The sequence below is a fragment of the Pleurodeles waltl genome, chromosome 5, assembly GCF_031143425.1.
Source record: "Pleurodeles waltl isolate 20211129_DDA chromosome 5, aPleWal1.hap1.20221129, whole genome shotgun sequence".
Classification (NCBI taxonomy): Eukaryota; Metazoa; Chordata; class Amphibia; order Caudata; family Salamandridae; genus Pleurodeles; species Pleurodeles waltl.
Genome location: NC_090444.1, coordinates 1,816,235,703 through 1,816,249,915, shown reverse-complemented (window position 1 = coordinate 1,816,249,915; position 14,213 = coordinate 1,816,235,703).

The window sequence follows — 14,213 nt, the reverse complement described above, 5'->3', positions numbered from 1 at the left end:
AGGCTCTCATTATTCTAATGAGACTATTGGATTTTTGTACCTGTTATGTTTTGTACCTGTGCTATTTGTACCTGTTGGGGATTCGCCATGATAGTAACACTATCAGTTCAGAGAAGGCACACCAAAATGGGGTTTAAATTTCAAGCTTTAACAACCGCCAGTTGTAGTAGGATTACCTACACAGCTGTGGTGGAAATCCTCAGCACCACGTACGTCTCCGCATACGGCACTGAGGTGTCATTATATATAATGAGACAGAGATACTCAGGAGGACCCGAAAATTAGAGCCTGACCAAACGTTGGCAGAATAGTTTACGTTGTTTCGGTCTCTAAGGTTGTTACATGCTGCGGGAACGTACTGTTTCCCCCTACTAACTTTAAGGAGGTAGCTGATATTTGGCCTTACATTGCTACTTCAAACGTGAATTTTGACAAGTTGAGTAGACTCAAGGCTTTACTGTTTCTGTACTGAAAATTTTGTGTAACGACCTTAGAGACTGAAACAACGTAAACTATTCCGGCCCGCATGCCACAACAGCCTTCACTACTGAGAAGGACGTAGCTGCCATTTGAAAGCACCTGGAATGTGGGTCTAATCAAAGGGACTGGGACTCCCTTAAGATAACAAGCCAAGTTTTCAGCCGAGGCGTTACACGCCCCATGCAAAGACAGCTGTTTACAAATCATCGAATGGCTGACTGAAGTCTCACATTCACTACAGCTAAGAAAGACCTCTTTCATGCCATTGAAGCATTTGTACGAGAAGGGAAGCTTCCACACATCATGGATGTAACTATCTCCCAGCTTTTCATATCTGCCTACCTGAATGTGTTTTAAACGGGAGGTGAATTGTAGTGTGGAAATAGGCAGATTAATAACCCCATGTATTAACCACTCAGCCGATGGTATTTCGGCCACGGTAAAAGGCAACTTTTCTAATTTCTCGATGTTAAGCATGACATAAGTCTCTTCCTTCTTAGCCATTAGTTGTAGTTGTCGTGTTAGATTGAAAGAAGAAAATGTCTCCCTTGCACTAACATGCTGCCATGGAACGCGACCCGCCTTCAATGTTTGAAGCGTCCAACCCAACTGCATAATGGACCTGATCTGACTCTGCCCATGGTGTAAGGAAGATATATCAGATTGTATACTGTCTATAGCAGAAGAGAAAATATTATTAATGATATATATCCAGTAGGACACAGTGTTAATCCCATTATCCACAACAGCTAATGCCTTTTTTAAATTTTCCTGGTCTATTTTTAACCGGGCAGCAGCATCTTGTTGGGAAAGTTTCCAAATCTCATTGTATACTGCATCTAAAAAACGCTTCTAACGTGGTGTTCTAGGACCTGACAAGAAATCTTGTAAGTCAGTGGAGTTAGACAGGAGATTGAGGTGTTCTCTAACCGCGTTCAGTTAGGATGATTTTAGCCACTGCTGGCATAATTTTCTCACACTATAGGTTGTAATTATTTCTGCATGCTCTGGTGATATATAGCGAGGGTCTTGTCTACTCATCCTAAAACCCCCTGAAGAGTTAATAAAACGTTGATGACACCCATTGGTATCTATTGGCCATAATAACCACCCGCCTGGACGTGTCAGTGAAGTATTAAACATACCATTCTGGACCCACTCATCGAGCTCACCTTCAGTGGCATTCGTATATTTTTGCCATTTGTAAAAGTTTCCGGGGGCAGGTATACTGGGCATGTTTAACTCCCTAATTGTTGCTAAGCCTAAACAACTTGTTTGTTGCACTGTTTCATTTAAAAAGATCATTTGTACAGGAATGAGACATGCTCTAAACAACGTTTCTTTTCCCTTAATTTGCCATTTTTTTGTTCCCCAGACACTTTTCAGATCAATTGATTTGGACCAATATTCATAGCCTTCTATCGATAACCGGGAAACAAAGGATTCTGAATAAATACATTTCATATTGGTCAATAACATGTGTAGATCCTTAGTAGATGGTACTTTAAAATAATATGACTCAGCATTCTTTTGATTGTGCCCAGAAAAGTATGCAAACGTTTCAGAATATATTTTGGAACTCCCTTGCGGTGGAGTTGGGCAATGTTCCCATTGAGTGTAATTAAAAACAGTTTTTGGACTGCTTGCTCTATGTATGAAATGGTGCCCTTAATAATTATAGCAAAATATATCACTATAATTTTCTTTAAATTGGTAAACATCTTCGTTTTCAAAGACAGTATAATATTGCAATTCATTCATCATAGAATCAACTGTTTTTACATCCCAATCATCAGAGACAAGCCTGGTATCACTATATCATTCATTGATAATTTGAACACATACGGTATTTGAATAACTTCTGTGGGACCATATATATCAAACATTACTTTATTCCACACAATCCCATCAGGAATTGGCACTGCAGAAATGTTCACAAAGGATAAGTCTCTTCGGAGTTTATGTGATGAAAAATGTGGTTTCAAAACCTCCTCCACCAGTTCGACTGTTGATCTTTCAGGAAGAAAATGACCACGTATCAATAAGAAAATGGTAATGACAAAACCAATCCAAAGTAGAAAGGCTAAGACAGTCAAAGAGAGCCATAGATAGTTCCATGGAAAAATAAAATATGTTTCTTTAAGCCAGTTTGTTAGCTTACGTGTACTTGACAAATCAGCTGTCGAAGAGGCGAATGAGTCTGAGAAATCATTGTTGAAGTTGGCAAAATAACCAGAGGCAGTTCGTGCAAAAGGTGGAGACGTTGTCAGTGGTGGAGTTGGTGTTTCCTGCAGTGGCACACTATAGACAGCACCATCCGCTTGGCTTGAAGACGAGTTGACTTGGTCAAATGTTTCTAAATTAGTTGATGTTAGTGGAACTAATGCAAGATCATCTTCCACCCTCCCCATGTTCGAAGAGGTGTCGGTGTTGGTATAGACAACGTGTAGAGGAACTTCATCACCAGTAGTGAGAGGGATTCGGGAACTACTGGATGTTCCTCTTGGTTGACTGTGCAGGATCAGCCACATGGTGTAGTTTGACATTGTCAATAGAGACAAAACGATTTTCTTTGGCACCTGCCAACGGTGGTAGAATAACAGTTCTGATACCGTGTATCCCTAGTACAGGGACTGGTGCTCGATAAGAAGGGCCAAATACCTTTTTTACTGCAACTTTTTCACGTACAAGATCCCCAACTCTGGGAATCCAGCCGGTAGATGCTACAGGCACATCCTTAATTCCTGTGGAGGCTGCACTTTTGTAGGAATTATCATCACGGAACTATTGCAATTCCTGTAAGACAGTGACACGTTCATTTATGTCAAAAGGTGTTTCTGCTGCCTCCACGCCAGGACCATCAAGATCCGGAACATACATTCGAGTTCCGAATAGGCACTCATATGAAGTACGACCCCCCCAGGGACCTTCTAGGCAGATTATTTAGTGCTCTATGGACTCCATACAGGTGTTTAAGCCAACTACGACCCGTACCTAAGACTCTGGCTGTTAAGGATTGCTTTAAATCACGGTTTAATCGCTCCACGACATTATTTCCCTCGGGATGAAATGGAGACGAGTACTGGAGTTGGACCCCCAACAAAGCCATGGCGTCCCTGAATGTCCTTGAGGCGAAAGCAGGGCCCTGGTCCAAGTGGAAGGCCGCAACTGCATATGTACCGATAAAGACTCGCAAATCTTTAATAACAGTCCGAGCGTCAGCCGAGCGTTGTGGCCACACCAATACAAATCTAGAGCATGAATCAACAGCGACTAAAATATATTTGTATGCACTATAAGGTGATAATGGACCACAGTGGTCCAAGTACACACATTGTAATGGTTTGTTTGAAATTAAGAGGGGTGTCTGCGGAGGGCGCTTGGCAGTGGAAACTTTCATTTGTTGACAGATGTCACAACAAAGGACATACTGCTTAGTCTCTTTGTAGAGACCCGGCCACCAATAACGGGCCTGCAAGATTGAAATTGTAGCCGCCACACCAGCATGGGTAGATGCCACCCCTTCATGCGCTGCTTTAATCAATTGTGGTCTTATGTATTTGTTAGGCATGTCTCGTACACCTATGCCTGGTATCTTAACTTCAGCGTTAAGCCTACTTCCCATAGGATAATTATATTTGTTAGGTAATCCTTTAGGATGGGGCTTAACATCAGCTGTAGCTTTTACGGCAGCCCAAATGTCTGCGTCCGGTTTGGAACTCGAGCGAGTCACTGCAGCTACAGTGGCTACTGCCACTGCAGACTTTGCGGCTTCATCAGCCAATGTATTTCCAGCAACATGTATTCCAAGGCGCTGGTGTCCAAGTGTATGTCCAACATGGACATTCAGTAGCATCTCTTTCAGGTCAGCTACTTTCCCCCACAGTAGTCTGTGTTTATTGATGTTGCCTTTGAAATCTCTGAACCCATTCTGGCGCCAATAATGCAGGTATTCATTAAAGGACTGGACACAGTAATATGAATCACAAACAATCAGCGTAGGCTGTGCTGGATCTGTGTGTTCCAGTGCCATCAGCAGAGCTTTTAGCTTGGCCAATTGTGCTGTACAATGCCTAGGGTCTGTGTAAAGGTATGTAGAGGGCAAAATTTATCACCCTCCATATAGCCACTTACGACTGCGCAAGCAGCAGAATATTGATGTTTAGTTCCAATTGCAGGTTGTGCAGAGCCATCGGTGTACATGACTCTATGATACTGATCAATAGGCAAAGTATTTGCTGGAACTGGATAGTCTATTTTTTATATTGTAGAAATTCCTGAGTTTGTAGCTTTGGGTAAAAAATGTAGTCTACATCAGTGGCTGTCAGAGACGTAGCCCATTGTATCCAACATGGATGTAATGCTTTTGCGTTTGGAACGCTAGCTTTTGTAACAGCCTCTAGGGCTGGGATTGGAGAAACAACAATAATGCGTTTTCCTTGGGCAAGAGGTCTTTCTTTAATGACAGCCATCTGTACAGCAGTGAGAATTTTCTCTTTGGGAGCAAAGCGTTGTTCTGCTGCTGAGTACAAATGCGATTTGTATGCAATCGGGACTGTCTCACCTTCATTAAATGTCACATAGGTGAAACCGATGGCCCCAGCTATTACTCTGATGACCAAATGTGTTTTGTTGTCCCTCGTATGTAAATGTTGTGCTGCAAGCATATCTGTCTGCAACTCTTGAAGAATGCGTGTGTGTTCGATTGTCCAGAATTTACTTGAAAAATCGTGACGTATTAAGTCACATAAAGGTTTTATGCGCATAGCATAATCTGGAATGTAGGTTCTGCCAAAATGTTAAAAACCCAAGAATGATTTACGTTTTTTGATCGTATTCGGTGGTTGTAACTGTGAGCATTTCTCTAAGAATTGTGGCGCTAGGCTCTTTCCTTCACTTGACAGCTCATATCCCAAAAACAGGACGCTTAGGAATGCTATCTTTGTTTTTTTTAAGTTAAATTTGTAGCCAAATTCGGCAAACCCTACAACACTGCGGGCTACCCGTCTTAAATGTTGTAGTAGTTCATCATCCGTCAGGTATATATCATCTACATAGGACAATGCTTTAGGGTCAATCTCGTACAATATAGCAGTGACACGAGCTGCGAACAGTCCTGGGCTGTTCTTATACCCCTGAGGTAAACAACAGATTTTTTTCTGGGAGCCTAGTGCGCTGAAACTTATTAAGTCTCTACTCTCAGGTGCTATATTCTGGCAGAAAAACCCAATCAAAATATCTGGTGTTGTTTTGTATTTTTTACGCAATATGTTGCTCATTAGTGCTGTGCTATGCAAATTTTGGATAGCATAGGTATGACTGTTTAAATGTCTGTAGTCTAAGACTATTCTGTATGAATGGTCTGGTTTAGCTACGGGGAATAATGGGTTATTCATTGGTGAGACACAGGATTCAATCACCCCCTGGTACTCTAATTGCGTTAGTATTTCTCTCACTGGTGCTTTTGCTTCATGTTTTATAGGATACTGCAGTTGTGGCAGAGGTTCGTTTTTAATTGGGATTACATTGTAGGGGGATTCTTAATCCCATCCCACGTGATTTCTGAATAATGCAGGTGCTTGTGCCAAAGCCCATTCAATGGAATAGGATTCAGCAAGTTCCTCTGGAACAAGGGGCAAGAAAGAAGGCTTAATTACATCTTCTCCATATGGGCAGGTACGGACAAAGTCAGGTGGCCAATCTTGTTCGGCCAACAAGACATCATATACTTTTACTATGCAATCCCAAAAGATGGCGTCTATTGTGCATTCAGGGGGTCATTCTGACCCTGGCGGCCGGTGACCGCCAGGGTCACCGACCACGGGAGCACCGCCAACAGGCTGGCGGTGCTCCCAAGGGCATTCTGACCGTGGCGGTTCAGCCGCGGCCAGAAAGGGTAAACCGGCGGTCTCCCGCCGGTTTACCACTGCCCTACAGAATCCTCCATGGCGGCGGAGCGCGCTCCGCCGCCATGGGGATTCTGACACCCCCTACCGCCATCCTGTTCCTGGTGGGTCTCCCGCCAGGAACAGGATGGCGGTAGGGGGTGCCGCGGGGTCCCGTAAGAGGGCCCCACAAAGTATTTCAGTGTCTGCTGTGCAGACACTGAAATACACGACGGGTGCAACTGCACCCGTCGCACCTTCCCACTACGCCGGCTCAATTCTGAGCCGGCGTCCTCGTGGGAAGGTAGATTTGCCCTGGGCTGGCGGGCGGCCTTTTGGCGGCCGGCCGCCAGCCCAGGGCAAATCTCAAAATACCCTCAGCGGTCTTGCGACCGCGGAGCGGTATTATGACGGGGGAACATTGGCGGGCGGCCTCCGCCGCCCGCCAATGTTAGAATCACCCCCTCAATGTCTTCTTCTAACTGTAGCGTTACTTTGTACACCCTATCAGGCGTGGAGACACGCATGTCCGCAGTTTCTACTTGTATAAAGTCATCTGTTGCTTTCACCTCCAGGGGTACTTACACTCTGTACCAGGTCCTGTTATCCCTTATTAGTGTAGAAGAGGTGTTTCTAGCAGCTTAGGCTGATAGAAGGTAACTATAGCAGAGCAGCTTAGGCTGAACTAGGAGATATGCAAAGCTCCTACTATACCACTGGTGTCATATGCACAATATCATAAGAAAACACAATACACAGATATACTAAAAATAAAGGTACTTTATTTTTATGACAATATGCCAAAAGTATCTCAGTGAGTACCCTCAGTATGAGGATGCCAAATATACACAAGATATATGTACACAATACCAAAAATATGCAGTAATAGCAAAAGGAAGTAATGCAAGCAATGTAAAATTACAGTAGATTGCAATAGGAGCACATAGGTATAGGGGCAACACAAACCATATACTCCAAAAGTGGAATGCGAACCATGAATGCACCCCAAACCTATGTGAGCTTGTAGAGGGTCGCTGGGACTGTAAGAAAACAGTGAGGGTTAGAAAAATAGCCCACCCCAAGACCCTGAAAAGTAGGTGTAAAGTGCACCTATATTCCCCAGAGAGCACAGAAGTCGTGATAGGGGAATTCTGCAAGGAAGACCAACACCAGCAATGCAACCAAAGTGGATTTCCGGACGAGAGTACCTGTGGAACAAGGGGACCAAGTCCAAGAGTCGCGACAAAGTCGAGATTGGGCAGATGCCCAGGAAATGCCAGCTGAGGGTGCAAAGAAGCTGCCACCGGATGGTAGAAGCTGTAGATTCTGCAAGAACGAAGAGGACTAGGAACTTCCCCTTTGGAGGATGGATGTCCCACGCGTGAAGAAGCTTGCAGAGGTGTTCCCATGCAGAAAGACCGCAAACAAGCCGTGCTAGCTGTAAGGGTTGCGGTTAGGGTTATTGGATGCTGCTGTGGCCCAGGAGGGGCCAGGATGTCGCCACTTGGATGAGGAGACAGAGGGGGCGCCCAGCATGTCAGGGAGCCCTCACAGGAGCAGGCAGCACCTGCAGAAGTGCCGGAACAGGCACTACGAAGAGGAGTGAACCGGAGCTCACCCGAAGACACAAAAGGGAGTCCCACGATGCCGGAGGACAACTCAGGAGGTTGTGCAGTGCAGGTTAGAGTGTCGGGGACCCAGGCTTGGCTGTGCACGAAGGAAATCCTGGAAGAGTGCACAGGAGCCGGAGCAGCTGCAAATCATGCGGTACCCAGCAATGCAGTCTAGTATGGGGAGGCAAGGACTTACCTCCACCAAACTTGGACTGAAGAGTCACTGGACTGTGGGAGTCACTTGGACAGAGTTGCTGAGTTCCAGGGACCACGCTCGTCGTGCTGAGAGGGGACCCAGAGGACCGGTGATGCAGTCTTTTGTTGCCTGCGGTTGCAGGGGGAAGATTCCGTCGACCCACGTGAGATTTCTTCAGAGCTCCTAGTGCAGAGAGGAGGCAGGCTACCCCCAGAGCATGCACCACCAGGAAAACAGTCGAGAAGGCGGCAGGATCAGCGATACAAGGTTGCAGTAGTCGTCTTTGCTACTTTGTTGCGGTTTTGCAGGCGTCCTGAGCAGTCAGCAGTCAATCCTTTGGCAGAAGGTGAAGAGAGAGATGCAGAGGAACTCTGATGAGCTCTTGCATTCGTTATCTAAAGAATTCCCCAAAGCAGAGACCCTAAATAGCCAGAAAAGGAGGTTTGGCTACCTAGGAAGGAGGATAGGCTAGCAACACAGGTAAGAGCCTATCAGGAGGAGTCTCTGACGTCACCTGCTGGCACTGGCCTCTCAGAGCAGTCCAGTGTGCCAGCAGCACCTCTGTTTCCAAGATGGCAGAGGTCTGGAGCACACTGGAGGAGCTCTGGGCACCTCCCCTGGGAGGTGCAGGTCAGGGGAGTGGTCACTCCCCTTTCCTTTGTCCAGTTTCGCACCAGAGCAAGGCTGGGGGATCCCTGAACCGGTGTAGACTGGCTTATGCAGAGATGGGCACCATCTGTTCCCATCAAAGCATTTCCAGAGGCTGGGGGAGGCTACTCCTCCCCAGTCCTGACACCTTTTTCCAAAGGGAGAGGGTGTAACACCCTCTCTCTAAGGAAGTCCTTTGTTCTGCCTTCCTGGGTCAACCCTGGCTGGACCCCAGGAGGGCAGAAACCTGTCGGAGGGGTTGGCAGCAGCAGCAGCTGCAGTGAAACCCCGGGAAAGGTAGTTTGGCAGTACCTGGGTCTGTGCTAGAGACTCGGGGATCATGGAATTGTCTCCCCAATGCCAGAATGGCATTGGGGTGACAATTCCATGATCTTAGACATGTTACATGGCCATGTTCGGAGTTACCATTGTGACGCTATACATAGGTAGTGACCTATATATAGTGCACGCGTGTAATGGTGTCCCCGCACTCACAAAGTCCGGGGAATTTGCCCTGAACGATGTGGGGGCACCTTGGCTAGTGCCAGGGTGCCCACACACTAAGTAACTTAGCACCCAACCTTTACCAGGTAAAGGTTAGACATATAGGTGACTTATAAGTTACTTAAGTGCAGTGGTAAATGGCTGTGAAATAACGTGGACGTTATTTCACTCAGGCTGCAGTGGCAGGCCTGTGTAAGAATTGTCAGAGCTCCCTATGGGTGGCAAAAGAAATGCTGCAGCCCATAGGGATCTCCTGGAACCCCAATACCCTGGGTACCTCAGTACCATATACTAGGGAATTATAAGGGTGTTCCAGTATGCCAATGTGAATTGGTGAAATTGGTCACTAGCCTGTTAGTGACAATTTGGAAAGCAGAGAGAGCATAACCACTGAGGTTCTGGTTAGCAGAGCCTCAGTGAGACAGTTAGTCATCACACAGGGAACACATACAGGGCACACTTATGAGCACTGGGGCCCTGGCTGGCAGGGTCCCAGTGACACATACACTAAAACAACATATATACAGTGAAATATGGGGGTAACATGCCAGGCAAGATGGTACTTTCCTACACCTCTGCCGCGCTGTCTAGCAAGGCTAGAGCCCAATTCTTGTTCTTTAAGAGGACCCTCTTCTTGTGTGGCATGTCGGACTGCGACCGCTGCCACTTTTTTCTTTTTAAATTGTTGTTTTTGTTGGGTGGGTTTATCTTCCTTTTTAACAGAAAGCTCAGAAGAGTGTTGTGATTCCTGTCTCGGTTTCACGTACTCTGTTCTTCGCTCTGATCGTCCACCTCTCTCATTTCTTTTTTGCGATGAGTCCTGAAAGGAATGAGATTGGCATGTATCAGTATATTGATTTCTATCAGGTGTTTTTATATTATCTCTGTTTCTGAGATTATACCTATTTTGTGGGGTCTCCATACGTGGAAATTCTCCCCTCTCTTTCTTAGCAGTTTGTTGTTTTTTATCCCAGCGTTTCTTATTACCCTCAGGTGCTTGCTTGGGGGTATCTTTGTTCGATTTACCATGAAATTGAGGTTTGTTGTCTGGCCCCTAAGCCAGTGTTTTTCAACCACTGTTCCGCGGCACACTAGTGTGCCGCGAGATGTTGCCTGGTGTGCCGTGGGAAAAATTCGAAAGATTTAAAAAAAAAAAGTAAAAATAAATTTTCGCCCACTAGGGCGGCGTGAACGGGTCGTTACGACCACGTCCACGCCAGCGCCAACCAGCTTCTCTTCAGGAAAGCCCGACGAGTCAGTTGCGAGTTCCCATGTCTCCATGGGAACGCTCCGGGCGTCGATGAGTCTACCTCGTTCTTCTTCATTGTACTCGCGTTGCTCTTAGATTTCACAAAGCGCCGGAGGAGTTGGAGTCGCTACCCACCCGGACCCCCCTCGCTCCCCTTCTTCGGGAACATTCTGCAGGCAGACGTTAAAAATGTTCCCGAATATTGCAATAAGGAGTTAACCGATGTATGTTAACTAATAGTTATTGAATGTGAAGGTGCAGTTAAAAGAAGGCGTTCTGGTTGGGGGGCATATTTCCCGCCATATTCACACCAAGCCCTGACAGAATGGGGTAACGTGTACCATAATGCCGGTGAGAGGGCCGAATAAGACTTCCATCGGTCCGAGGTCGAGAACTCGACAACTAGTAAAACTCGGTAAAAAGAGCTGGCTCCAGAGAATGCATGTTCTGCTTTCCTACAGGTAGAAAGGCGCAATCGACATATTATATCTCGATCCATGCGAGGATGAGTGGAAAATTAAAACGTTTCAAGAAGTGTCACATGATATTAGGACGTTTATGCAACTTTTATTTTTTTCGAGAAATTAGTTAAACGAAGCAAGAAACAAAATATTTAAAACTTTTTCCCGGAGCGCTACAGCGGTTTTTCAAAGTAAGGTTGCCGGACTTGAACCAGGCGTCAAAGGCCATCTGAGTCCAGGTGCCACTTCACAAAACATTTTTGCATGGCACTGTTTCATTTCTGAGCTACACAAACTTTTTCTATGGGAAAAAAACTGTCGCACATGCGGCGCAAGGGGCTTGTAAATAAGCCCCATAGTACCCAGAATAACGACTACTCCGATATCATGAAGGTTAGTCCTTGCAGGTAAAGATATCTGTCTTCATAGATAACAATCTTCAAGGTACCTAGATGTGAAGTTAGAAACAGTACATCCATTCTTACCTATATTATCTTTTCACTACGTTGTGGTAGTCAGTTTAGGCTTACTTTCACAATAATGTGGAAGGCGAAATTTGGGATATGATATTTTTGTAGGACGATATTTTTGTCGGTAATATTTTAACATAAACTATTTGTTTCCATTTCTGCCTTTGCCTCGCATGGAAGGCGAACAGTGAGTTTCAGTAGCGTAGTAGCCAGCGTATCATAGGTCCTACTGCAAGGAAGGGAGTGCTCCCTCGTCCGCAAAGCACATGCTCTTTGAATAATTTATAAAATGCAGCGATAAGGAGCGTTCAGATGACCCTCAGGCCTCTGGGCTTCAGTGCCACTGCTCCTGCTGCACTAGTTGAAGCTACAGCCCTGAGTGTTTTTTTTTTCCACCATTCATGACTTCTGCTCTTTTGGAACAGTTTTAAACTGAAAGAATCATTTACTTGGTTGTAGATCAGAATATGTAGCAACAGCTGATATTTGGAATCCGAGCAGTGGCAGAAAGTAAATGATTATGAGGGATAGAAGGTCAGGTATATTTACGCAGGCATCTAGGAAACAGGCAAACATTCTGGCAGAGAAAAGTGGGTGAGAGATAGGCATGGACGGAGAGAGGAGGAGACAGGTTGGGCATGGACCCATATATAGGGGTCGGAGATGTAGGCTGGGGGCCATGGGCGTAGCTTCAGGGATGGGGTTGTATGGTGTTACAACCCCCCTAATAAATGTATTTTGTGATAAATAATTGGATGCAGGTACTTTCAGTTGGCTAATGTGAGACATCTGTCGGATTTCAACAGTTTTTACACACAGACAAACCCTCTGTAAAGAACGACTTCAAAAATGTTGGTTATTTCACAAAATAATGCGCTTTCTCTCATTTACTACACCTCCCAATCTGTATTCTTCTCCCTTTCCACTGCCTCTTATGTCCCTCTTGTGCACCTTACTTGTCGTGCAATGTATTTTAACATCATGTGCCAGATTTTTTTAACATTTTCTAATGGTGGTGTGCCTCGTGATTTTTTTCATGAAACAAGTGTGCCTTTGCCCAAAAAAGGTTGAAAAACACTGCCCTAAGCTATCTCGACCAATGCTTGAATAGGTCTCCGCTATTATTTTAGGCAGCTCTCGTTCTTGATCCTGCTGTGGAACGTCACAAAGCCGCATACGCACTGCAAGTGCGACTGCTTCCCCTTTAAGATTACTTAAAATGATTGAGGACACTGTGGCAGAATTGCCCATCAATTGCATCCCCAAATCTAGGACCGGGGCAGCCCCATATTCATCTTGAATTTGTTTCAGCACTTCTGGTAAATTGGCAAGAGTTGGTGTACCATGTGCGGTTGTGTAGAGCGCGGCAAATACTGTGCCCCATGTATTACAGTTTTCTACTGTAGGGACCATCCCAAAGGGCAAGCACATCGTTAATATTCTATGTTTATCCTGAGGTCCCATATGGGGAAACACTGCCTTCAGCGTATTAATTTTCTGTGCTAACCAAAACGGAGTTTCCTCTCGTTTGGCGGGTACTTTACCCATAATCGAATGTACAGTCGCTGGATTTATACCTGGCGTTACTGCATGTGGGTGTGCTGGAGCAGCACGTGCTGGGTTTGTGTAGGAAGTTGGCTCTGTATGTACTATTTCAAAGTAAGAAATAGCATGCACAGAGTCCAAGGGTTTCCCTTAGAGGTAAGATAGTGGCAAAAAGAGATAATTCTAATGCTCTATTTTGTGGTAGTGTGGTCGAGCAGTAGGCTTATCAGAGGGTAGTGTTAAGCATTTGTTGTACACACACAGGCAATAAATGAGGAACACACACTCAAAGACAATTCCAGGCCAATAGGTTTTTATATAGAAAAATATATTTTCTTAGTTTATTTTAAGAACCACAGGTTCAAGATTTACAAACAATACTTTAAATGAAAGGTATTTCACTTAGGAACCTTAGGAACTTTGAATTAGCAAAATAGCATATACAGTTTTCACACAAATGGCAATGAGCTATTTTAAAACTAGACACTCTGCAATTTTCAACAGTTCCTGGGGGAGGTAAGTGTTTGTTAGATTTGCAGGTAAGTAAACCACCTACAGGGTTCAAAGTTGGGTCCAATGTAGCCCACCGTTGGGGGTTCAGAGCAACCCCAAAGTTACCACACTAGTAGCTCAGGGCCGGTCAGGTGCAGAGGTCAAAGTGGTGCCCAAAACGCATGGGCTTCAATGGAGAAGGGGGTGCCCCGGTTCCATTCTGCCAGCAGGTAAGTACCTGCGTCTTCGGAGGGCAGACCAGGGGGGTTTTGTAGGGCACCGGGGGGGACACAAGTCAGCATAGAAAGTACACCCTCAGCGGCACGGGGGCGGCTGGGTGCAGTGTGCAAACAGGCGTCGGGTTTGCAATAGGAGTCAATAGGAGACCAAGGGGTCTCTTCAGCGATGCAGGCAGGCAAGGGGGTGGGGCTCCTCGGGGTAGCCACCACCTGGGCAAGGGAGAGGGCCACCTGGGGGTCACTCCTGCACTGGAGGTCGGATCCTTCAGGTCCTGGGGGCTGCGGGTGCAGTGTCCTTACCAGGCGTCGGGTTCTTAGAAGCAGGCAGTCGCGGTCAGGGGGAGCCTCTGGATTCCCTCTGCAGGCGTCGCTGTGGGGGTTCAGGGGAGTCAACTCTGGCTACTCACGGGCTCGCAGTCGCCGGGGAGTCC